This window comes from Leptidea sinapis, chromosome 15, assembly GCF_905404315.1.
Source record: "Leptidea sinapis chromosome 15, ilLepSina1.1, whole genome shotgun sequence".
NCBI lineage: Eukaryota > Metazoa > Arthropoda > Insecta > Lepidoptera > Pieridae > Leptidea > Leptidea sinapis.
Window position 1 is genome coordinate 8243095 of NC_066279.1, and position 26321 is coordinate 8269415.

Consider the following 26321-nt stretch of genomic DNA (forward strand, 5'->3'; position numbering starts at 1 on the left):
CGTTGTACCTACTCTTATTACCGAGGTTTTTCATGTGTGAACGCTTTGATTTTTGTTTTTATAGATATTTAGTACGCTCACCAGAACACGATTAAAAAAAAATCATTCTGTTTGAATACTACAAGAAGCGGGGCTTAATCCTTGACGACTCACATAGCCCAGTGCTTAGTAACAATGACTAGCTTTGTGTCCCGGGTGTGAATCCCGATAGATGCAATCATTGGTATGATCACTATTAATGTTTAGTGAATAGTCATCGATGTTTATATTACTTATGTATTTATGTATTAAATATATCCGTGTCTGGCACCCACAGTACAGGCTAGGCTTAAAACGTCTAATTTGGGGCTAAACAATACAATTATATAGACTACTATCTGGCCCGATAGACATTGTTCTGTTTCTAATAAAAAAAACTCTTACGGCTGGAATTTCATTGTTAGTGGACCTCTTCTCGGCGAAAAGAATATTACTACCAAATTTCAAGTCTCTTGCTTCATGGTTCCAGAGATATATTGTTGAGTCAAAACATAGGTGGAAATCTTTTACATATATATTACTAACGTAAACTTAGTGAATCGTGAATCTAAAGTATGAAATTGCCGATTTGTACTGAAAAATTGAAATTCGTTTATTTGCGGCCATCTAATTGGAAGGTCATTTATGCCTTTGCAATAGAACTGTGGAGATCTAGATTCGACAAACTGTGTGGAAGCATTTTTAATGCCTTCTGAGAAGAAAACTTTTTATCACGCCCGTTGTAGCAAGTACTGTCGAATACGGAGGGTGACGAATGGATTCTAATTGCAGTTCCTGTAGAGTTAACGGTTTCTCATGCTGTATGAGGTCTCGTGTTATCATGGAGCAATAATGGTGAAGATCGATTCATGAGTCGGGGCTGTGTCACTACTAGTTTTGCTATCATTGTACGGAGTTCGGCACAGTAGACATCAGCCGTTATTGCTTGACCAGATCGAAGAAAGCTATAGTGAATATAAGCATGCTGAGACATGTATTGGTAAGCCTTGTTTTAGACTGTAGTTGCGGCGTTTGACCTGGGGTCAGCCATTGCATTTTGCACTTACGGTTATCGTAAAGAATTCACTTTTCATCGCATGTCACAATTCTATCCAATATTACTTCATTTCTGTATCGATTCAACACGTTTCAACATGCGTTTCTTTCTGCAGATCAGCCATCATGAGGCATCTATTTTTCATATTTTTTTATTTTATTGATTTGATGCAAATTAATAAATCTGTTGGTAATGTAACGTTAAACCATGCCGCTAATTCCTGGGAAGTTTGGCTCAGATCGGCTGTTATTCAGCTGTGTGGACGGTCGTCCACGTGGTTCGTTCTTTAAATCAAAGTTTCCATGAAGTGTTTAAACCAAAATTGTACGGTGCGTTCATAAGCATTCCCCTCTTTAAACTCAACATTGATATTGCGACGTTTCTGTCACGTTAGTTCCGCGTCGGAACTCGTACTCGAATTTTCGAAGTATCTATCTTTCTTGTCTACGCTGAATACAAAAAACAACTGAAAATCGGTAATCGAATGTTGCACATTTTTTTAAAGAAGAACTACATAGGTACCATGTGAAAAAAGTATCACTCAAAAATCTTGAAGAAAACATTGAAGGTTCTATGTCAATTCGAAGTACCTATTACAATAAAATGGCAATTTCGTACATTAACACCTATTATTTAAATTTACCACCACAACAGAAAGTTATTGACAAGTTAGGATGTGAGCAGTCAAAATGGAAACATTGAACAAAAAGATTCTATGTATCATGTTGGAGAACATTAGCGACATTTTGATTAATATTTTGCTTTTTTCTAAAGTAATAATATCCTTTACCTCAATGTTACGAGTACCTATTACTGCTTGTGAGTCTTGGCTTTCAAATAAATTAATAAAGGTTGAACCCTTTTAACGTAATTAAAACACGACGTAATATTCAATTAATTAACCAATGTTATATTAGACCTATATCACGCTTATGCAAGGTAATTCTAACATGTAAAAGGCTTTTTGAAGATTTGAAAAGCTAATAACGTTGATATTAGTCTTTTAAGAGGTATGTTCTAAAAAGTATTATTTAAATAATATTGTATTTAATTAAAAACATTAAAACATGGCGTGACTTTTAATTTAGATTGGAAAGAGTTCTTTAAGTTAAATTTGCACAGAGAATAGGATGAAACTGTTGTATAATTTTACAAATTTGTGTCAAAACATGATTTTGACCTCTATTTGTATATTTCACCACTGCTCCAAATAAAATAAACCCTGTCATTGCTATGATGAGTTGAAATGATCCATTGGTATCTTAAATCTAATAGGCTACATAAGATATATAATACCTTTAAGGATAAATGTATACACTTTTATAATAAAGTCCCAGCCACTGTTCAGGCATTATCTATAAATAATATTGAATGATTTATTAAAAAATGGTTCTGTCGTAAATTTTACTACTCCACAGTGATCGGATAGCCTGGGACTAGATTATAATTATTTTATAACAGCACTAACAAAAACAGTACAATATATAAAACGAGCGCAAAAAATGTATGCTGGGAGAGTTTCTTGCGCCGCCTCTTCTCTCTCAGAGCGTCATTTGTTTCCGAAACGGTGGTAGTGTTAGACGTGACATCAAATAGAATTCTAAAGGAATCAATTGAGAAAATAAATGCTTTTTATGCCTTTTATCTAGTGAGTAATATAATATACGCAATACCATTACATGCTCAGATATATAATAATATACCAGTTGAAGCAAGCCTACGTTGTCCTGCACGTTGTCATGAAGACATTCTCCGTACTCAAATATAGTACGATACTAATTTGCATAGGACCGATGCCTAATACTACTAAACTTAATTATTGATGTTCAAATGCTTTAAAACTTTAAAACGATCGGTAACGAACATTAAGATATTTGATATTTTTTTAAACAAACATTCGATTTATATATTATATAGATATGCACCACTGCAAATTAGTCTTCTTATTCATACCGAACAAAGATAGTAGTTATCCTATTTTTTATTTATTTATACCTAAAACTATGTTTGCTTTGAATAATCATGCAAGAATTTGCGAACGATGCATCAGAGCGCTAGGGGCGTTTAAAATGTATTATAATATAACTATAATAGTTACATAAATATTATTTGGCATGATTTCTATCTATTCTAGTCTATTAAATTCTCTTATTTAATTGAAATTAAAAAGAATTGGATATTGGATATTCCCAGGGTTTGGGGAATCACATAAAAAAGTTCCTTAAAATCCGAAACAGCCTCGTATAATAATAGCATTTTTTCAATTCATGCTTATTAAGCTTGTTCTAGTGAAGCTGTTATGCTGTGTATAAATTAACAGTATATTTCAACACTTAAACTAAAACAGCAATTAAGCGAAATATTGTGCAAACACAAAAACATCAAAGTTTTAAATACACAGTGATGTAGAGATCGAGATGAGAGTTTGAAAATTATAATTTATGTGCCGCATCGAGAGAACAGCAGAAGCTTAGAAATATTTTAACAGATTTACTTCTTAAGATAAAGGTGTCATAATCATCTTAAATATATATATTTTAAGAGGTATAAAGGAAGATAATACATATATATAAGCCAATAGAGACGCCTCTGTATCAAATGTACTTAAAAATACATAAAATGTTGAAAGGGTTTAATAATTAATGAAATTTATTATTAAAGGGATACTGATACTTGTAACAAATAGTAATGGAGACTTCGCCGGACAAATATTGTATACATTTAAGTTTCAACCCTCAAATCCATTTGAGCCCGTAAATTGGAATATCTAATAATGTTGTGAATTATCACAAAGTCAAGTCAAATAAACTTTACACAATTAGGCTTAAACTAAGCGCTTTCGAACCATCACTGTAAATATTTCTTTTACATTACTAAATCTATCATATGTTTGGAATAAGTAGAGCTCGTGAGAAGAACATACAAGAAACTGAACGGCCAAGTCTTTTCAATCACAAAGAGTATTTTGCAATGGCTGTAACATTAACGGAAATTTAAATTTTATTTGGTTCAGACCTCGCCAGAAAGATAATGTTTAAGCGATAACTAATATACTTAAAGCCAATATGTCGAGTTAATGTTTCCCCAAAATACTTAAGTTCCAAGTATTTACTAGGTCTCGAGTGACGTGTCTAAAGTCATTTAACAGAGAAAGTTCCGTTCCTTTGCACTTCTTACTATTCCTTAGGCTTGAAAAGTATCAGAAATAATTTAATTGTACTAATAACTATAAGACACAAGAACTCGGTATATTGTATATCTATGTAACTTTGATTCTAATGTATATAAAAGTATATTTCATACTACATATAAGTATTATTTTATTCAATCATACAATATGGAAAAGAGAATCATAATTTTGTACCTTAGCGCATTATGAAAACTGAACTAAGCACTATACACACAAATATATCGTCAGTTTACTGAAAGAACTCACTAAGTGCAAAAAATCATTAAGTGCAGTTAATAACTGCGCGAACGTCGTCTTGACGAGCTCTATAGAATGCAAGCTCATGTATTTCTAGCTGTTCTAATTTGGAAGTTATTACGTATGCATAAAGTGGATGATGACAATTTTGGCACTATAATATTTATATGAGGACATGAAAAATGGTCCTGCGATCGATTTCTCGGAGTCATTGCTGCTGAAAAGATGAAAACGTCAATGTATAAAAAACAAGCTTTTCAACTGTTTTTGTCGTTCTGGAAAAAGTGGTTTTTAATTGCATCCTATCACACCTATAGCAAACAGTGAAGTATTCGAAAATAATAATAATAAAATTAACAATGTATATTTTTTTGTTTTTTGTTCATTACAAAAATTGTGTTCGCATTTTTCGAACCTTTGTAGTATTCTAACCAAATTTAATTTAACATTTGCTTCATCGTTTTATGTACGAGGAAAAGTAAACAGCATTTTAAATGGCTACCACGTAACATTGTAGCAGAAAATTTAAAAATAACATGGCCCGCTATTGAAAGCATCCTTGTCGATACTGGCCGGAATAGCGAGAACTAAATTATTCTATGTACCTACAAAGCACAATATGTATGTGCCGATGACATCGTTTCTCTTTTAAACAATTTTATTTTAATTCACTGCTGCCTAGCGAGCAACAATCAAATTTTGCAATCGAATTTTCCCTCGTCGATCAAGTTGTAATTTTATAAAGCTTGTAAATTGTACGTTTTTATTTCAATTGAAGCTTATTTTTTTTTGTAAAATGACACGAAGTTTGTATTCTATTGCACTTATTTCAAATCAAAGAAAAAGATTTTAAATTGGCAGTGTGGCAATTTAAGAGTGCTGTACGAAGTTTTGTTCGAAGAATGGAAAACTATATCTCTTGGGAAATGTCAATTTTTTTAGTCCATTTCCAATTGGTATATAACTAATAAAAAGCAGTGCACATGGTACTTTCTATTAACTTCAGTTTAAAAGGTAATAAATTGCATTTTTTATGTACTTCTCATTAAAGCGATTTTATAATGTTTAATCAATATAAAATAACTTTCAAGCAGTCTTATAAATCGTTCTTAATTATTATTTGTCCAGCTTCATTACGGTTTGAATTTGAAGCTTTAGAAAATAAATATATTCGTAAGAAGATAGAACTCCGTTTGCTCTTTTCGTGTACCTAGCTATTTAATAACATAAGTAGTTATCTCAATGAAGGAACAATAACCACACATGACATGATTTAACTTTAAATAAAATCTGGTACTAAAGATCGTTCATAACAGTATGTACAGCTACTATAGTTAAATTTGGATACTGGATTGGATGAATAGATATCAGAGTCTCTTACCGATAGTTTCTTACAAGTTAACTTTCCATATCTGTTTTTCACCCTAGGTATAGAATATTAAAAGGGTCCATAATATTACAGAATTTTAGAAATTTAATTTTTATTTAATTTTATTATTTTATAATATTATAGCATATTTTAGTATAGTAGATAATATGGAGAATAATGATGCATGGTTCTTGTTTGGTTCTGCGCAGGCCACTTAAATTTGTATGATATTAAGTAGGCTAAGCTGTGATATGATAATATGGGCTGGGACTTTCTTATCAGTTCTTCTCTCCATGTCAAAGCCCCTTTACGAACTGATGTAGCTTTATGACGTTTACCAAGCGTTATGTTATTGTCGGTCCCTATGGTAAATAAATATAGTTCTATTGCATATTTTTTTAGAATATGATGATGAAGAGTATAGAATATGAAGTTATATTCCTATAGAAATATCTTTTAACTATTTTTATCCTGCTTACACATTTTCCATCCTTTTTTCTCTGTTCGATTACATCCCGAACTTACTAGAAATTTCCATTAACTTTACAAAACCAAAAATAATCCATACACTGGTAGGTGTATCGAACTCGGTTCTATAGTGTCTGAAGTAAACACTTTTCCGCTGAACTATGAGTATTGCTGATGGTTGGAGCTGTTGATATTATCAATGCCTTGAAGTGTGACAACTCTCGTCATGAACGTCGAAGCGTTGTTATGCGACAATATGTTACAATGATAAACATAAAAAGTACTAATATATTGTTAAGAATTTATTGTAATTACTATGTGCACAGTACATTAATATGAAATGTAATTGTGGCAGGCCTCTTAAGATATGTTTGGAGGGTATCGTAGAAACAGCAGGAAAATTGTGGATAAGAATTGTTAGAGATACGAGGGGAGGTCAAAAAGTTCGCGGAATGACTGGGAAAAAAGATGAAATGATACATTATGTTATTTTTCCTTTTCAATATATTCCCCCTTAACACGAATACATTTTTGGGATCTGGCATATAACTTATTAATACCGTCGAAAAAATAGGTTTTGTCTTGGGCGTCAAAATACGCCGAAATCGCCGACTTGACTTCATCATCGTCTCTAAATTTTTTTCCACGCAGCTCTTTCTTCATCTTTGGGAATAAATAAAAATCGCTAGGGGCCAGGTCTGGACTGTAGGGTGGATGGCGTAGTTGTTCAAAACCGCATCGATGAATGGCAGCCGTCGCAACATGACTCGTGTGAACGGGCGCGTTGTCGTGCAAAAGGAGTACACCTTTTGTCAGTTTTCCTCTTCTTTTTTCTTTAATAGCTTCTTTTAATCGGTCCAATAGGGAAGCGTAGTACTCTCCCGTTATAGAAACACCACGTTCTTTATAATCGATCAAAAGAATACCTTCAGTATCCCAAAAAATAGTCGCCATGATCTTTCCGGCCGATTGCGACACTTTAAATTTTTTTGGGGGTGGTGTGCCTTTTTTGTGCCACTGCATCGACTCCTGCTTTGACTCAGGCTCATAGTGGTGAACCCAAGTTTCATCACCGGTTACAATTCGGGCCATAATTTCTTCCCTAACTTCTCCACAGCGGTCCAAATACTCGCGGGAACAGTTGACGCGCTCACGTTTTTGCAGCGGCGTGAGCATTCTCGGGACCCACCTTGAACACACTTTACTCATGCCAAGATGTTGATGAAGAATATTTAAAATTGTGGTTTCTGATACTCCAACTGATGCTGCAAGTTGTTTCTTCTTCAACCTTCCGTCTTCCAATACAAGTTTTTCAACTTTTTCAATGATTTCCGGCGTAGTGGCCTCAATGGGCCGTCCAGGTCGAGGATCATCTTCAATTGACTCCCTTCCTTGCTTGAAAAGGCCGTGCCATTTGTAAATCATGGTTTTACCAGGAGCAGAGTCTCCGTAAACAGCTAACATCTCTTGCAAAATAGTTTGAGGCGTTTTTCCTTGTTTGGTGAGGAACTTTACGACGGCGCGATGTTCAATTTTCTCCATAGTGGCTAGTTTGTTCCCGATTTACTTGTTCACTCGTTTGTAACTCGAAAGCTAATGACCCAATTAGGCTAGAAATTGGCATATATAGTAATTATGAGTTACTCAAGTAGCGGCTACCTGGAGGAGCGACCTCACCCCCGCCAACCCCGCCATTCCGCGAACTTTTTGACCGCCCCTCGTACGAACAAATGGAAATTAATGGAGGAGGCATTTACCACGAAAGGCGGTCCTTATAAAACCGACTAACAATACCAACAAAATACTTTACACAGTCAAATGCTACTGAATATAATTTAAAAGGAAGTAACTAAAAGCACAGTTGTAATGAAATAAAGCTCTGAATATAATGAAAATAAATGAAAACTTAATACTCCTACAAAATTATTGTACCACTTGATTTCTTACTAAACAATAAAGACATAAAATGTCCAATTCAAATGATTTACTTAAACACTTCCACAAATAATAAGCAAGGGAAAAAGTTCCTTCGTATTTTATATCAAAACTCAATTTTATTTTAAATATTATGTATATTTTATTACAGTATGTATGTATGTGTCAATTTGTTTGATGACTTTATTCCATCTAGTAGATAGTGACATGTATTGCTGGACACATTATGGGACTTCTGATCAAACAAGTAGCTTTTTTTTACAGTAAGGGAACAGACGCGCAGGACGTCCAGCTGATGGTAATTGATAAGCCTTGCCCATTATAATGCAGTGTCGCTCGGGATTCTTGAAAAACCCAAAAATTCTTAGCGGCACTACAGTTGAGTTCGTTACCTTGAGATATAAGATGCTAAGTCTCATTTGCCTACAAATTTCACTAGCTACGGCGCCCTTCAAACCGCAACATAGTAATATTTATACATTACTGCTTCACGCTAGAAAAGGACGCCGTTGTGGTACCCATAATCTAGTTGAAATCGAGTGCAAAGAAACCTCTCACTGGTCAACAGAAGACACAACTTTCTTTCTTTTCTCCACGCATGACCAAACGCACACGCGTTTACAAGCACAATAACACAATTGTAACTGTGTTTCTATATCAGATTTTGCGTATAAGTTACATATTTATTATTATTTAAGCTAAGCCAACGTTTCGTGACCTTTCCAGGGCATGTATACACGTCCCCCTGAATTACGCGTTTTAATCTTTTTAAAAGTGTTTTAAAAGGGTAACCCTCGCGTTAATCAAAGAAATACTTAAATTGAATAGGGAAATTTAAGAATAATATCTAACGACATATATACATATATACACATATATATATATATATATATTAATTATAAAATAAAGTAAACATACCCTAAGGAGTTGTTTACATAGACATCTAATAACGTCAATAGTATTACTGAGCCTTACTCTACTTATATAGTGGCACACACTTTTATAGCATTCATAAACAAAATAACCAGTATATTTTATAACCTCTGGGATATATTCCAAAGACGTACTTGAAGAGGTCATAAATCAGAAACGCGGGGCTCTCGTACATCTCAATTTCAGGAAAATTTGAGCGCGAAACGTTTTAAGCGGTCTTGAAGTGTGCTGTAATGGGCGTGTATTTAAATTTTCATTAATATTATTTATAAGTTATTTTAATGAGCCACAAGTGTTATAGATTTTTGTAGAATCTATACATTTATAAGTAATGCAAGATTGTTGTTAAAAATTGCAGATTATTATTACGGATATACTTGAAATTGAACACAGCTGTTAAAGTTTATATTGAGAAGAAATTCATACAGCTATTTCTTTATATAAAATGCCTTATTAATACATTAATACCATTACCTTGAATATGAAATATGTTGAAAAGAAGAAACTTTGCTTATAATTGGTTTATTCGGACGTATAATAAGAATGGGAAAGGAATGGAATTAATGTTAATTATCATAATGAGAATATTAAAGAAGCACAACTTATCAATTTTGTTGGTATTAGTTTAGACAGCAACTTGTCCTTCAAGTCACATGTTGACAAAATTTGCAAGAAAATTAACCAATTAACCAACATGTAATTGTCCTCAGACGCGTTTCAAAAACAATAGGTGAAAAAACAGCGCTAATGGCATATCGTGCATTCGTGGTTTCAGCTTTACGATATGGATTGGTTATATGGGGCAACTCGGTGAGCATAGGGCATTTATTTATTGGACAGAAGAAGTGTATCAGGGTGGTTTGTGGAGCATAAGTTTTTAACATTGACTGTTTGTGACTGATTGTCATAAGCAAAAAACAACTGGACTTACAAGCGCCTATTAAAAGGTCGTCAAAAATGTCGGAGTGGCCTTGTGTATATGTATTAATAATTAAGACTTAGCATTAACAGACATACAGATAACATAAACATTCCTTAAAATCAACACCTTAATTTGTGGCGGTAGTGTTCAAAGTCTATTCTATACGCTCATAAGAAGCCATAGAGATGTAATTATTTAACAAAATGATTAAAAACGTCAAGTTAGTTACAAAATTTCCGTCCTTTATTTCTCTCAATGCGTGGCGTTGTATTCAAAGCGTGGTCAAAACACTACTGAACGAAAACTCTGCCTAATAGACGCATAGGCAGAGTTTTGCTTTAGACAATTTTGGAGCGTGATTGTGAGTCTAGTTGTTTATTGGTTAGTTGATCTTTAAGAAAATCTATAAAAATATTCTACCAAACTGTTAATACTTAAAATAGCTAGACGGTTACTAATAGATAATTAATTTGAAGAGAATTTAGCATCGATACGATAGTACTATTAAAATTGTAGAATAAACATTAACGTTAAGATGTGCAACAAATCGTCAGGCCTTGGCTAGTATTGGTGACAATGAACGGATGAGTGCCAACTATATTTACACTGACGGGGCACCTGCGGCCGGGGATCAACTCAGCTGTTATTACGTACTTCCTCAAGACGCGACCTTTAATTTTTATCTTCGAAATTAAACAGCATTAAATTGAGATTTGAGAGACGAAGAGAAATTTTTGTGTTGTCACATGAACAATTTGTGTGAGTACTACCGATCTTGCGGTCGACGGGGAAAATGTTGACAAGGAAAAATCAAAAAAACATTTCTGAAATTCGATATTTTTACTGGATTGTTGTGTTACTCTATTTAATGAAGAAATCTTTAAAAGTTCTACAGTAAGAGTTTATTTATTTTATTAGATGTACCAACAATATCTCAACATTAATAATTGATTTGCGTTGACATACTAGTTCTAGGTTGGTTATTCTAATTGGGTACATTCAACATTTCAAAAAGGAAAAATTAAAGTAACTTGAATCTTAATTCTAATATGAAATTATAGAATGAATGAATAAATAAAAGAAATGACAAAAATAAAAGTAAGAATTAATAAGCAGTTTAAGAGTAAGAATTAAAAAGTAGTAAAAAAGTAAGAATTAATAACTAGTACACACACTTTCGTCATCGTAATTTTTTCTTAAACCTTTTTTTAGATATAACCAAAACATGTGGGGAAAAATATCAATGTCATGATCGTTGATATCTTTAAATGTGTGACTTGTGAATGAGAAACATGTATTTGAAATAACCAAAATAATCATAATTATTTTTATAGCACTTTATCTACATATATATAAGAGATTTCCACGTATATCACTCATCACGATATCTCTGGAACCATTAGAGCTAAAGACTTGAAAGAACAATGGCGAAATTTTACCTGACTATAGGAATAACCGTCTAAGGTTAGGATAGTTACAAAAAAAAACTTCGTTGATAAATTGACTTGTTAGATAAAATTGTATTGCAAAAGGAACCGGGGAAATAAATAAAATATTTATTTCATTTTCACATTATATGCTGTCACAACTATGAAATCACATCCATTTTAGGTTACATCAAGGAAAACTATCTGTCAATATGACTGACAGCGATGAGCGAATGATCAATGAGTTTCTATACCTGTCACTTATGATCTACCTAATACTAATAATACCTATCAATTATAGTTACCGCTGTTGTGTTGCATTGTTCTTTCTTTATTTTAATAAGAAGTTTCTATTTTACCTGGTTTGGTTTTGGACTTGAATAATATCTTTCTCTTGTTTTAAACTCTGAACCTCATTTTAAACTACTTCTGCTCTCCATTACCGGACTATGATATGCCCCACGATTTGGTCTAACGTACGCTGTTTATTTAACAATAAACAAAATAAAATATTTTGCTTGTTTAATTTACTGCAAAAAGACATTAGAAAACTAGGTACTTACTTTACCAGTTTTTTAAGATTATAAAAATGGAAGTACTTAGTTTAAAAGTCAACCCGAGCCTTAAAATCGGGCGTAGGTTAGGTACACTTTAGAAGTACCTACCTACGACTATGGATTGCGCATTTGACTTCCCTCTTATAAAATTACTTATAAAGCTATGGACAACCAACTCTGGTTTGTTGCAAATAAACTGTTATTACCATTGCACCAAGTTTCCATTTTATCATAATATAATACTCAGAGTTGTTAACCGTAGACAGTTTAGTAATTAGGTATCTATAAACTATTTGCCTATGGTTACTAGTTCCTATCCTTAAAGATTTTTGGAATTGGTGTTATTCAGTGTTATTGTTGTTGGAACATGTTAGTTGGAACATAATAGATAAGTATATTATAGTTAGAACGCGTTATAAAAAGAAAAACCTTACCTAAAAACTCAAACAAAATAATCATTTATAGCTCCATTATCCCGGTTCCAAATTGAAAATGAATTATGTCAGTAGATGCAGAAAATTATAGATAATTAATTAGTACACGTCAGTTCTTGAGACGCTACCATTCAATTTCAAATATTTTGTAGTATGAAACTTCGCCATTGTTCTTTAGTAGGAATATTCTTTTCACCGAGTAGAGGTCAGCTAAGAACGGATTTTCCAAAATTCCATTCGCAAGAGTTTTTTTTATTATGAACAGAACAACGTCTGTCGGGTCAGCTAGTATATTATATTGTTTCTACTGGTATAGCATAGCAATGAAAACCACTGTGTTTATTTTTAGTAATTATTTAATTTAACAAAGTACGTGAGAAGAACTACATCAAATTAAAACAAACTAATGGGCAACTTCGTCCGCCGTTGAATTAGCAACACTCCCTCAGGAACCTCGAAAGGGTTCAACATAAAATGAATCCCATATATTTTTCAGAAGGCTCAGGAATTATGTACAGTTCTAAGTGAAGCAAGGATTCAAGCCACCCAAGACTTAGTAAGGCTTTATGTCTGAAGAAAATGCTCTACTTTTCACACTTTCTGCAGTGCAACAAAATGGCTACAAAAATAAGCATGTATTAGGTATATATTTTATATTTAAGGTAGTGAAGCTTGGGCATAAATAAGAATACACGTGCAAAAGTTATACACAACAGAAATGTGTATGCTACGATGGGCAGGAGTCAAACCTCAAAGACATCGCAATGGGTACTTCCGAAGGAACTGCAAAGTTGCAAACATAAAGGACAAACTGAGCGATTCCAGGCTGAGATGGTACGAGGATTATTCCGTGAGGTGCCTTTCCATGGCTTCTATAAAGAGGGGAAGAGGAAAACCTCAGACCACCTAGTTGACGAAGGTCCAGAGGGACATAAAGAAATTGGGTCTGTGGGAAGAGGACGCACTGCGACGGATCACTTCGCCGACACCTCGTGTAGCGGGAAAAGCGCAGGCGAAAGAAGAAGAACAGGTCCCTATTTTCATTCTCAGTACTTGTGGAAGACTCACATTTTATTATAAAACTAAGCAAATTCGAATTTGAGTAGACCAACGAATCGGAATAATTTATCAGCGCGTTTATATATTTTTTTGCTCGCGTTCGGTTTATTAATTAGGTTATCATCCAGTCTGTTACTTGATCATACATCATCTACACATAATATACATTATGTACCTCCGTATTCCATATTGTATGAATTCAATTTGAATTTTAACTTTTCTTGATCATCATATTTCTATACAAAAACTTATTCTTTATGAGTATACGTTTTTCTTGGCGTTGCGTGCTAATTTTATTGAGGTAATTGTATACTTAGTTAAATCACGCAAAACTAAATATTAAAAGAAAACGGATTGTTTACTTCATTAAATAGTTATATTCACTTCAATGGAACATAAAGAAATACTTCATTATGTCAACAAACGAATTGCTTCAAACATGACCTAATTATGAATTGTGCGTTCGTAATGGTATTACAAGCTTATTAGTTATTATCCAGCTTCACAAAGAAGGTATATAAAATATGAATATATAATTGTTCATAATCTTGTTACGTTTGAGCAGCCAGGCTGCTAATTACAACTTCAGTTTCGAGTTTCTCGCACAATTATAGAGTATGTCATGTATTTCTACACAGAGACGTGTTGAATAATATAACTTAGAGTTACCCTCGATTTCGTGCGCCTTTATCAGTGTAACCATATTAGTTGGTGTTTGAATGCTATCACATGCATATAATATATAAAATCATTATATTTCTCTCATCGTTATAGCGTTTGTAAGAAATTTGCTCGTTCTTTCGTTTTTTCTGCGACTTACTTTGCAAATCAGAAAAAGTCTTTCCATTTTCGGGTTAATATAACACTATGACAGTCAGAAATAATATGGCTTTCTATTGATTACAGAATTTTGAAAATCTTTATAATTTCACAAAGATTACGTCCAGGCCGCATTTTATCAACTATATCAACTACTTTTCCTTGTATTCTACTAGTGGATTTTTTTTTACCGCACAGGTGTCTTTTACTACCTTCAAGCAGTAATATGCAAGCACTGCTTAAGCCGGATAGAACTAGTTCTGTTAATCCAAGACGTCATTAGTGACAATAACATTATTATTTTAATCTTTAAATATACATTCCTTTGATTAAGTTATGAATCGATAACCTACTATAAGCGATTCTCTCCGAGCACAAACTTTAAATCTACCAGCCTACCGTTTCATATTTGCTTGTAGTTGACTTTGTACAAATAAAGGAATGGTTATTGCGATGGCCGACTGCCAATTACAGGGTAAAACTTTTTAAGGTGCAACATTGAATGCTTTTTTACACTAAAATTAAAACATATATAAAAAATTAAACTTATAAAGCTTTTGTGATTGTAAGTATATGAGTGTATGTGCGTATGTCTTAAGTCATTATCAACTACTCGATTATACTTAAAATGATTTGCTTTTTGAAAGAATTTTTAGTTTAGACGAATATATCTGTGGGTAAGAAATGTTTATTATAGCACATAAGTGTTCCTACGGCAGACCACCGAGTTCTGGGCATGAAGGCTGCCGATATTAATACAATAATTGTGCTGCAGAAGAGGGCTTTTCGCGCTATTTATAACCTAGGCCCTAAGGAATCATTGAGGTTTCAAAGGAATTAACATCTTGACTGTTGCTTCTCAATATATTCTTGATAATGTTCAATTCAGCGGCACATAAGAGAATTTGCCAGAAACTGTCATAACCATAATGTTAACACCAGGAACAGACATAAGCTTATAATGCCTACTACTCGACTAAGTCGAGTTAACAAGTCTTTTGTGGGGCGATGTATATGCTTTTACAACCCAGAATCCCACAAAATGTTCAAAACAGAAGTATTACGTTATTCAAAAGAATTGTTAAAAAACGTTTGTTTGGTAAAGGTTACTATAACATAAATTACTTTTTAATGATACCACATATTAAGAATGGAGCGACCGCCCTCAGGCTATTAAATAATAAGTTTAATTGTACAATGTTACTTTGTAAATGTTACTTTAATTGTAAAACATATTTTTGATGAAAAAAAAAAGCCCGCTGAGTTTGTTGCGCCCATTCTTCTCAGGCCTAAGGCATTCATTTTGGAATGGGTGGTAGTTTTTTGACTTTCAATAAGTGATTTCACATCCTATTTTGAATAAAAATATTTGAATTTGAAAAAATACTGTGAGTAATTGGGAAATTAAAAAGGGTATGTCTTGAACGCTTCTTCGGGACTCTAAATTGTTTAAATAAAGATGTAAGTTCGGAACAGATAATTTGGTTGGGGCACACTTCATACAGAAATAGCATACCGAGTAAAATTCGCCGGTTATTTATTAATATATTATTATTAACTTATATTTCGGCTTGTTTGCTAAAAAAAATACTGGGCTAATAAGACTTAGCATCTTCAATATCAAAGTGGCGTTCGCAATTCCAATGTATGAGTAGAACATATCAGTTACCATCAGGTAAACATCTACCTCATCTGGTCACATTTTCTCGTGAAAAGAAATTTCATAAAACTATTAAAAGACGCTATTTCTATGCCAGTATACTTACTCAACTTATGTGTGACATGGAGATGGGAATTCTATTGAGATTGATCAACTTGGGAGTTTCCCCTTCGAGGAGTGAGGCTATTCGAGGACTTACAAGGACACTTACAACATCGTGTCCTTACATACATGGAACCCTTATTCTATTCAAAAGGTGACCGATTTTACTTGATATGTTGTATTGATCCGAACCGCTTGAGATTAGATACGCCTACCCTGACATATAATCTCCTGCGTCGTGTAAAATAATACCACACGTAGTTCAACAAAGTCATCCATTCATTATCCTATTTAGATTGAACATTATACCTACACCCATTTTACTTGGTTGCGTATGTTTAATATTAGGTGTACTTCTGTTAATATGATTTAAATTTTATATTCCACATCAGAGTAGCATATTTTTATTAATCCCTATCGATGCTTTTGAAACTCGTCACCAGATTGCACCACAGTTTTTAACTATCATAATATTTTTTTATACTTGAAACCTATAAGCCTCAGATAATTTATACATCTACATAGATAGTGACAACTGTGAACACGTCGAAAAAAACCAGCGGCGAATTGTTAGTCTCTATTATCAGCCAAGTGACATACATAAATATATATCGCGTGTGTAAGACATAGCTTGTGCTGCACACGAAAGTAATAAATGTGGCCTGTTTTCATGCGTTGCCTGACACCAAAGGCTATCTAGAAGTACAATAAACGTATGTAATAAAAATTAAGGTTAGTTTAGTACTGTTAGTATAGTTAGTTAGTTAGTTAGCTAGTTAGTTAGTTAGTTTAGTACTGTTAGGTATTTATATTTGCTATAAGTATGAGCCACAGTTAAGCAAATATACCGAAATTTATAGACGATACGGTATTCGAACTCACACCTCTAGGGATACGCGCCAGCCTTCAAAGCACTAGGCCAAACGTCCGGATGATGCATAAACCATAAATATCAGCACCTATGTTTGTTAAGGTGGAAGGATTAAGTGACGAGCCTAACGAAAACCTTAAATAACGGACGCAACCTTTAGAAATAACGAACGCGATCAAGTAGAAGAGAGTTTGTTAAACTCTCCAGTTGTTTGCATTTAATGCAGGCAATCATTAAATCAGGCCATCAAGTGAATATATAATATGATAAGAAAAAAAATTTGAAGTACTCACTTCATTTTAATATAATAACTCTATCCAGAATAATCAAAAACATACAAAGTCACAGGAAGCGTGATCTAGTGAAGGTACACAAACGCGCTACGCATAATATCTCTGCAAATTTACTCGCGCCGAAATCAACATTTTCGTGTACACTCACGAAACAAGACATCGTCAACATAAAATATAAATCAAAACTTTAAGAGTATCTGATTTTTTATATCATAAACCGATGAGAGCGGGAAGTTAATTGAAGTGACAGATATTCTGCAATTTTTATACGGTTTTGTTATTTTTATCGAAACTTAATTCAGCACTTACATAATTAATAATTGATGTAGTGGAACTGATGAAAACGACCACAAAAGAAAATGAAACTTAACTATGACAAGTATTTATTGGTGGTAAAAGTAATGTAACTATTAAAGAGTTCTCAACAGTTCAGATCCTTCCTAATACAACCGCTTCTCCACATTCCAGCCTTACGTGATTGACGTACATTTAATTTACAACAAAACAAATCTTTTAACTATATTAACAAAACTATGATTATATCAAATCAAAACTATCATTACGGGGAAGTGTACTAAGAATACTGGCAGCATTTCAGCGCTTGTGTTTCCAGTAGCCCTATTGAGGTGCGTAGATAGTATTTTGTTCATTCTCCGCGCCTCTGGTCCCCACGGGCCAACTGTGTCGACACAAAGATCTCGGACTAGCTGAGACCGATTTGCGACGCTTGCTGTCTTTGGCAGTCGAAGTAGCCCAACAGGCGGCGGGTAATAAATACCATTTGTCTCTAAAACAGCTGGAATATTAATAGCAGCAATTAGAGTTCTTTTATTTAACATTACAAAGTTTATTATACTATTATGTACACAAAAAAAACTATAAATATTGATTTTGTTTTTTACTACGATTAAATTTTATTATTGTTTTCTTCAACACGTCATATTAAGCAGTACTATAACTCTGTGGTAAACATTTAGGCGTCTCCATGTCTGGAAGATAAGAATGCTGAGTGTCTTGAGTTTCATGGCCGGATGCCGCTATCTCACATCTGAATCATTTTATTCGGTTCGTTTCTGCTCAAAGCGCTATTTTGTTTACCTTCAGCTCGCTGTGATTTACATGTCTGTAGACTTTATAAGCAGTTCAATATGAGCTTTATTATTAAAGCAGTTGATTCGTAAACGGTAAGTAATTATTATTTAAGTAAAGGTGTCAATTATTATATTTTTAGTAGTTAATAATTACTTTCGCTTAAAATATAAGGCTGGATTTTTGATGATTGGTTCTTCATGGATATAGTAATGTTTGTAGGTAAACAAACAAACACGATAAACTTTAATCGGAACTTAACTTACCACTCTAATAATAACTCACTTTTGTTTTAAGCTTTTGTCAATAATCGATTGACAAATGCTTGAAAAAATGCGATAATCATTTTACTTAAAACAAATTTCCTCTAACATTCATTAAATGTTATGTTATGTTATGTTATGTCATTATAATAATGATACAGGGAACTAAGTATTCTTAGGCAACTACTTGTTAATTCTTAATGATAAATTTCACCAATGTTACGTATCTCTTCCGGCAGTAATTCTGCACCAATTCTGAACCAACACCAAGAACTGTTTCTGGCTCGTCTATATGTATCTATTAAAATATATTTTCCTCCTCTCAAAAAAAAATATTCAATTCAGTCTCGTGACCGTCAGCGTGACAGATTAGACTCACTCACACATACCCATAAAATAAATTATTCAGCGTCTTTAAGAAGTTTTATATATATCATTACCTGATCTCTCTTCCGGATATATTTATTATTTACCGAATGAAAGGGTTTAGTTTTTTAGAAAGAGTTTCAACTCACTTAATTTGTTGCATGTTTTTTATTCGCTTATAATCCTTATTTTTAGTCTTGACTTGGAGAAGCTATGACTCTCCTTTATATATCATTCGTCAGCTCCCATTGATTAATTGCTCCATTGCTAATATAGTGTGACATAATTATATAGAATATAGATAACCTATATAGCCGTATACAAAATTTTATGAAAATTTGAGCCGTTTCCGAGATTCAGATAATATATATGTATACAAGAATTGCTCGTTAAAAGATATAAGATTTTTATGATAGAGTAATTATAGTAAAACGAAACATAAATAATACTTTTCGGCCTTTAATCGTCTTAAAACAACTAAATCAAAATCTATTGATCTTTTCTAGTTGGATATATGAGAAAATGAAGACGTCTGAGTGCATCAAAAACTACATCAGAGCATCTGTCTGTCTAGAACTCTACGCTCCTTGATAATATCAATGGAAAACACCCTTCTGAGTAACACAATACGACATATCCATCTCTACTCTGTCGTAATACTATCCTAGACAAAGCAGTGACATAAACTTTTATCAGACAATTTGTAATTTTTTCAAGTTTTTCGTAATATTGAAATAGTATTCAATAATATATGCAATGGGCATATAATAATATATTTTTTATTTTGTAATGGAGCTGGAACATGATTTTTTTGGAAAAACAATAATTTTTTCTAGAAACAATTTTGAATTCTTTATTTCGATACAAATCTTTTTGCTTAAAATTATTAGCGACCTTTGTGTATACTTTTTTCAAGATATTTTTGTGCTAGTTAGTTTTTTTTGGATCAAGCTGGGGAGTTAAATAGGGAGTGAAAAAAATTCCGTAGAATTCCGCTCACGCAGCTCGGATCATGGACTATTTGAAAACTTCGAGCGTATAATTTATATTACCCCATCCTCCACACAGTCTCCAGTTGATTTTTATTTTTGTCACATTCAAAACGCCTTGTGGCTAAAATTTTACATTGAAAAAGGAGCCGTCGTTGACTGTATAAAAATATTCGTGACCCCCATTTACTTTTTAAATGTTTCGAAGGCTGATTCACCTGTGCATTGAGGGTTGGAGCGAAATATTTTGAAAAGGTATAAATAAACTTTTTCCTAATTCTAACTATTTTTCAATTCACTAGTAATTTCTGAAACAGCGTGCGCATCTTCGTATATATACCATTCACATAATTATATACTCTATAGAAATTAAAACAATGTGCTATTTATTCTTTGAATTTTCCACATACTCTAATAATATATTCTTTTAATCCATAAAATAATTTCGTGAAAAAACATTAAAAATATGTTTTTTTTTTTCAATTTTATTTTCAAAATACAGAAGAAAAGACATCGACAAATATTGACTAACATGATGATTATCAGAGAACATAACAATAAACGGAAGTAATGTGAGAACAAATGCAATAAATATACGGTGATGAAGATGATCTTGAAGATGTGAAGTTTTCAATGGTAGAGATATCTAGTACAATTTGGCATTGTAAAACTGTTTTTAAAATAACCACGATGTCATTGGACTTGGCACAAATCGAATAATATGTTCGCGTCACGTAATAGCGCCTGCGACACCAACTTAGTGACAGAGTAATAATAACTCCGGGCTCATTCAAAATATTATGATATCTTATATTTTCTATATTTGCCCACGACCCCGCCTATCTTCTCGCCATTTTATTTAAAGATCAGAGAGTTAATGACTTCTTACGTTTGATATGTAAATGTGTCATCGCGATTATGGGATTTTATTTCATTAAATATTTATAGGAAACCATAATTAAAATGCGTCATTTTTCGCGTGAAAATCAATTGGAATTTGGGGGAGGAGCGACACTCAAGGTCACGTCATAAACACGTTATTGTAAATCAACATTAATTATAGCATATTTTAGTGTTTGGTATTTCTTGTGTGAGTTATGATATCCGCGTTCGATACCTTTTGGAACGATGCGTTAAGAATGAAGTTATTGATAAATTTATTTAAAAAGATTTAACACAAATAATATAAATGTAAATTGATTAATTTGTACTAGAGGTCTCACATAAGTTGGACCTAAATTCCTAATTTAAGGTTACTAGGGTTTTTTTAAAAGCAAAGAAAAACGTAAGCGATGATTTAACTAATTAATTAATTAAATTATTGTTAAACGTGTTATTATGTTTTTCGACTAAGCTTTTCGCACTCCGCTCTTAGTGCATTCCATCAAAAGTTGCATAACTGACATAAAATAAGATCACTTCTAGGATTAATACACAAATAAAATTTGGAAAACAAATATGTATGAACAATGCTGCACTTGAACCCACGACCTCCGGCGTTCCGTGCCGGTGCTCTAACCAACTTAGCCAACCGTTCGAGTAACGTATCGTTATAAAATCTTGTTTGCTTTGTTCAACTCTTTTGTTAGAGTCAACAACTTTGTTTTTTTTTTATATGAGAGGGGGCAAACGGGCAAAAGGCTCACGGGATGGGGAGAGGTGAGGCAACCGCCCATGGACATCCGCAACAACAGGTGTGTCAAGAAATGCGTTGCCGGCCTTTAAGGTGGGAGTATGCTTTTTTCTTGAAGGTCCCTAAGTCGTATCTGTTCGGGAAGACTGCTGCCGGTAGTTGATTCCACAAAGTGGCTGTGCGAGGCAAGAAATTTCGAAGAAAACGCGCGGTTGTGGAATGCCAGACGTCTACGTGATGCGGATGGTACTTTGCACGTAATGTCCGATGGTGGAATTCGGCCGCTGCAATCAACCCGAACAGCTCCTCTGAGCACTCCCCGTGATAAATGCGGTAGAAGATGCAGAGAGAACCCACATCTCTACGCAATGCTAGAGAATCAAGCCGATCGGAGATGACTTGATCGTCGATGATTCGAGCCGCTCTTCGTTGTATGCGGTCAAATGGAAGAAGCTGGTACTGGGGAGCACCCGCCCAGAGGTGAGAACAGTACTCCATGTGAGGCCGAATTTGCACCTTATAAAGTTGCAGGCGGTGGCTTTTAGTGAAGTACTGTCTCGCCTTACTGAGTACACCAAGCTTTTTAGAGGCCAGTTTGGCCTTCTCTTCCAAGTGACCACGGAACTGAACGTCGCTCGATATATCGACGCTAAGTATGCCAATACAGGCTGTGGCAGTTAGAGGAGTGATCTTGAATCAAGGGGATACGACAAACGGAGACTTTTTAGTGGTGAACGCACAAACTTGTGTCTTCTTGGGGTTGAATTGGACTAAATTTTGTCGGCCCCATTCCGAGACTTTGCCAAGCATAGTCTCGATTTCAGACACAAGTTTGATCCGGTTCTCGTCGACGCTATCCCGGGACATGTTGGCACGGCCGGTGAAGGAAGCATACCCCGTGCTGTCGTCTGCATAGCAATGAATATTGCTAATTTGCAGCATATCATTGATATGCAGAAGAAACAGCGTAGGGGATAGCACACAGCCTTACGGGACACCAGAGTTTATGGGTTTTAAGTCGGAGCATGCACCGTTGATAATAACCTTGATTCTCCGATCAGCCAAAAAGCTAGTGACCCATTTGCACAACTTCTCGGGAAGCCCATAGGATGGCAGTTTCGCTATAAGCGCTTTATGCCACACCCGTTCAAAGGCCGTCGCTATGTCCAAACTCACCGCCAACGCCTCTCCCTTCGACTCAACCGCTTGCACCCATTTATGGGTGAGGTACGCAAGAAGATCACCAGCTGAGCGACCCTCACGGAAACCGTACTGGCAGTCACTGATCAGCTGGTGCCCCTCTAGGTATCCCAAGAGCTGGCGGTTGATGATCGACTCCATTACTTTGGAGAAAATGGAGGTAATGGCAATGGGGCGGTAGTTGGACGGATCTGAGGGGAACACCTTTCTTAGGGATCGGGTGCACTAAAGCCGCCTTCCATAATTTCGGGACTACGCCTGATGAAAAGGAGAGCCGGAAAAGACGGGTAAGGACCGGCGCCAGTTCCGGAGCACATGTCCGCAGCACTATCGGGGGAATGCCATCGGGCCCGCTCGATTTGTGAATGTCCAAGGTGAGAAGCGCCTTAAGCACGGGACCATGCCGGATTTTTACCTCCGGCATATATGTGGTGCACCTTGGTCATCCAGAGTCGAGTTGGACGCGAAGAGGGAGCCCAGGAGATCAGCTTTCTCTTTCGCGTCATGGGCCAGCGAGTCATCATCCCTGTGCAGTGGCGGAATGGCTGGCTGGCAGAAGTTTCCTTGGACAGCCTTGGCGAGCGACCAGAACGCACGAGTTCCCGAGGGAAGGCGTGCAAGTCTCTCGCTAATTCTGCCAATGTGCTTCGACTTCACGTCAGCAATAACTCTTTTGAAGGACCTGGAGGCATGATTGAAGTGTTTTTTAAGTTTGCTGGAATTCACATCCTTAGATACCACCGCATTGACCCAAGCCTGATAGCACTCCTGCTTTCGGCGAGAGGCCATTTTGCAGGAGCGGTCAAACCATGGTTGGGACTTGCCACCGATAGGCACAGAGGAGGATGGAATGAAGAGTTCCATACCTTGCAGTACCACATCAGCAACAGCGTTAGCAGCGGCATTTGGATCTCCCAGCGAAAAACAGATCTGCCTCCACGGGTAGGATGCAAAAAAGCACCGTATCTCGTCCCACTCTGCTGACCTATAGACAGCCTAAGAAGCGGGGCCGTGTTGGGCGCGTGATCGGCACGGTGCTCCGAATCAGGCAGTGATCCGACGATCCCAGAGGAGGGTCAACGGAAACTAGGTAGCCGTCCGGATGTGAGGTCAACAGAAGGTCCAATAGTGAAGGTATATGATCTTGCACATCTGGGAGTCGCGTTGGCGCAATAATAAAATTCATTGGTTTAATAATTTTGTTTAGGACTTAGGAGTACCATTTTCTTTAAAGCTATTAGCTTAAATATTACTTCTTCTTATTTAATAAAATTTATTGAATTAGTCGTCATTTTGCGGAAATCCATAATTATCTAAATGCTGTGAGTTTTATTGAGTGTAAATTCCGCTAACACCTTAGCGGAATCTAATAGAGAGTAGAATTAACACTCAATAAATCTTACAACATTTGGGTAATTACTACCTATATTATATTATTTAAATAATTGTTGTAGATTTGAGCGATGTTGCCGGGCTTAGCCGGGATAGTAATAAAATAATAATAAATAGGTAAAAAAACGTCCACATATTTTTAAATTTTCCTGCAATTTTTGAACGAACTAATTAATTGAACTAACTGCTCGCCATACCACTAGTGTATACACTGGTGTACACGGAAGTTAACTTCCTGTAATACATAAGTTGATTTTGATAGATCTTACATATCCTACTCACAATATTACTTTCCTTTGATGGCAGTTATTAAATTATATCAATGTAATAAAGCACGTATTTAAGAACTACGTTATTGGCAATTCGAAGGTAATAATTTTTACATCACTTTACGAATATAGCACATACATATAGAAAAGAATTATTGTTGGTAGTTTATAAGCAACACGAATAGCTTTTAAATTAAACATTTTTACACACATTATACAATTCATATTGATGATTAACGTCAAGTATTCACCATAAATTGTATATAAATAACAGAACTGCAGAAAAGGGCTATTTGCATTATTCAAACCTAGCTCCTAACCAATCATTGAGAGAAAAATTTAAAGAAAAAAATATCTTGACTGTTGTCTCTCAATATATTCTTGCTAAAGGCACATAAGTGCTAATAATTGCTACAAAATTGCCATAACTATAATGTTAACACCAGGAGCAAACATGAACTTATTATGCCTACTACCTGCTTGGCTAAGTTGAGTCTGTAAGTCGTTTTGGGGCGATGAATATGCTTTTATAAAATGATCTCGGAAAATGCTCAAAGCAAAAGTATTACGATATTCAAAAGAATTGATAAAAATCGTTTGTGTGGTTAAGGTATTGGTAAATATTTGGTAAACTATAACAAAAATGACTTTCTTAATTATTAAGAATAAAATATATATAATATCGAGCGACCGCCCTCAGGCTATTAAATAATTAGTTTTATTGTAAGATATTACATTGTAATCAAATTTTCATAAAAAAAAAGCCCGCTGAGTTTCTTGCGCTTGTTCTTCTTAGGTCTGAGGCATTGTTTTTCTAATGGGTGGTTTTTGACTTTCAATAAGTGATATCATATCTTATTTTGAATAAAAATATTTGAATTTGAATAATCTTCGTGTTGTTCTTATATGTGAAATTTCACTCATATATCCGTTATTGTAAAAAGTTATCCAATAAGTAAAAATATACTTACAAATTCGAGGATGTATTTTTTTTCACAAACATAAATACAGTAACTTCACTAGGTCTAACACACTAACTTTTTCATATAACTAACAATTATTAAAAGTATTTTTCAGCTAAACTATCGTCTAACAATTACACTTAACACAAACTACTTAACTATGTCACTTGGTCACACTTAATTGTACGATAAGTTGTATTGAGGGGAAGTAAAACAAATACTGTCCAAAATTTGATATTGTATACTGTCAAACGATCAAAACATTAAATGTGATTGGTTGAAAATTTCAGTCGTTTTTTGTGCATATAAAGGTTTTGGTAAAATTCAATTCTAAGAATCATAATGGTTAAGGAGTTCTAGAAATTCAGCGATCACTGAAAAATATTCGAAAGTGGGATAAAAGTTGGAGTCATTTTCTTGATTTGGAGGGTTTCGTTCGCTTTAAGGGTAGGACTGATTGGGAAGTTTTTCGTTTGGTCGATCGTAGTCTATAAGGGTCAAAGTCGAGTAGCGCAAAAAGCAAGCGCGCTTGTCGGCGAATGGCGTGGAACTGAATATTCCCGGAGTTCCCAGTCGACAACCCTCGCTTGCACAACTCGACGTAATTTACGTACTGTGCAAATTCAGTAGCTGTATTTTTGTATACAGTTCGCAGCTATTCATAGTAATTATGAGGAGACAATTACTATCGAGCTCTGTGATTAAGTATTTATAGAATTTTTATATGCGAGTTTCGTTACGATATAAATACAAATGGTACTTGTGTACATCAAACAATAGGTTTCGGCTTGAATCTCTCTTGAAAAC

General features: G+C 34.6%; 1 protein-coding gene across 3 annotated transcripts in view; it reads right to left on the reverse strand.

The window, feature by feature from the left end:
- LOC126968458 (uncharacterized) overlaps positions 1-26105 on the reverse strand; it is a 252731-nt gene extending 226626 nt beyond the window's left edge. Inside the window, exon 1 of one of the 3 annotated variants that reach the window (XM_050813504.1) lies at positions 25524-26105. The gene's annotated coding sequence lies outside the window, so the exon portion shown is untranslated. The remainder of the gene's footprint in view (positions 1-25523) is intronic. The other 2 variants (XM_050813505.1, XM_050813506.1) reach the window with 2 other exon arrangements.
- Between the last annotated feature and the right edge of the window lie 216 nt (positions 26106-26321).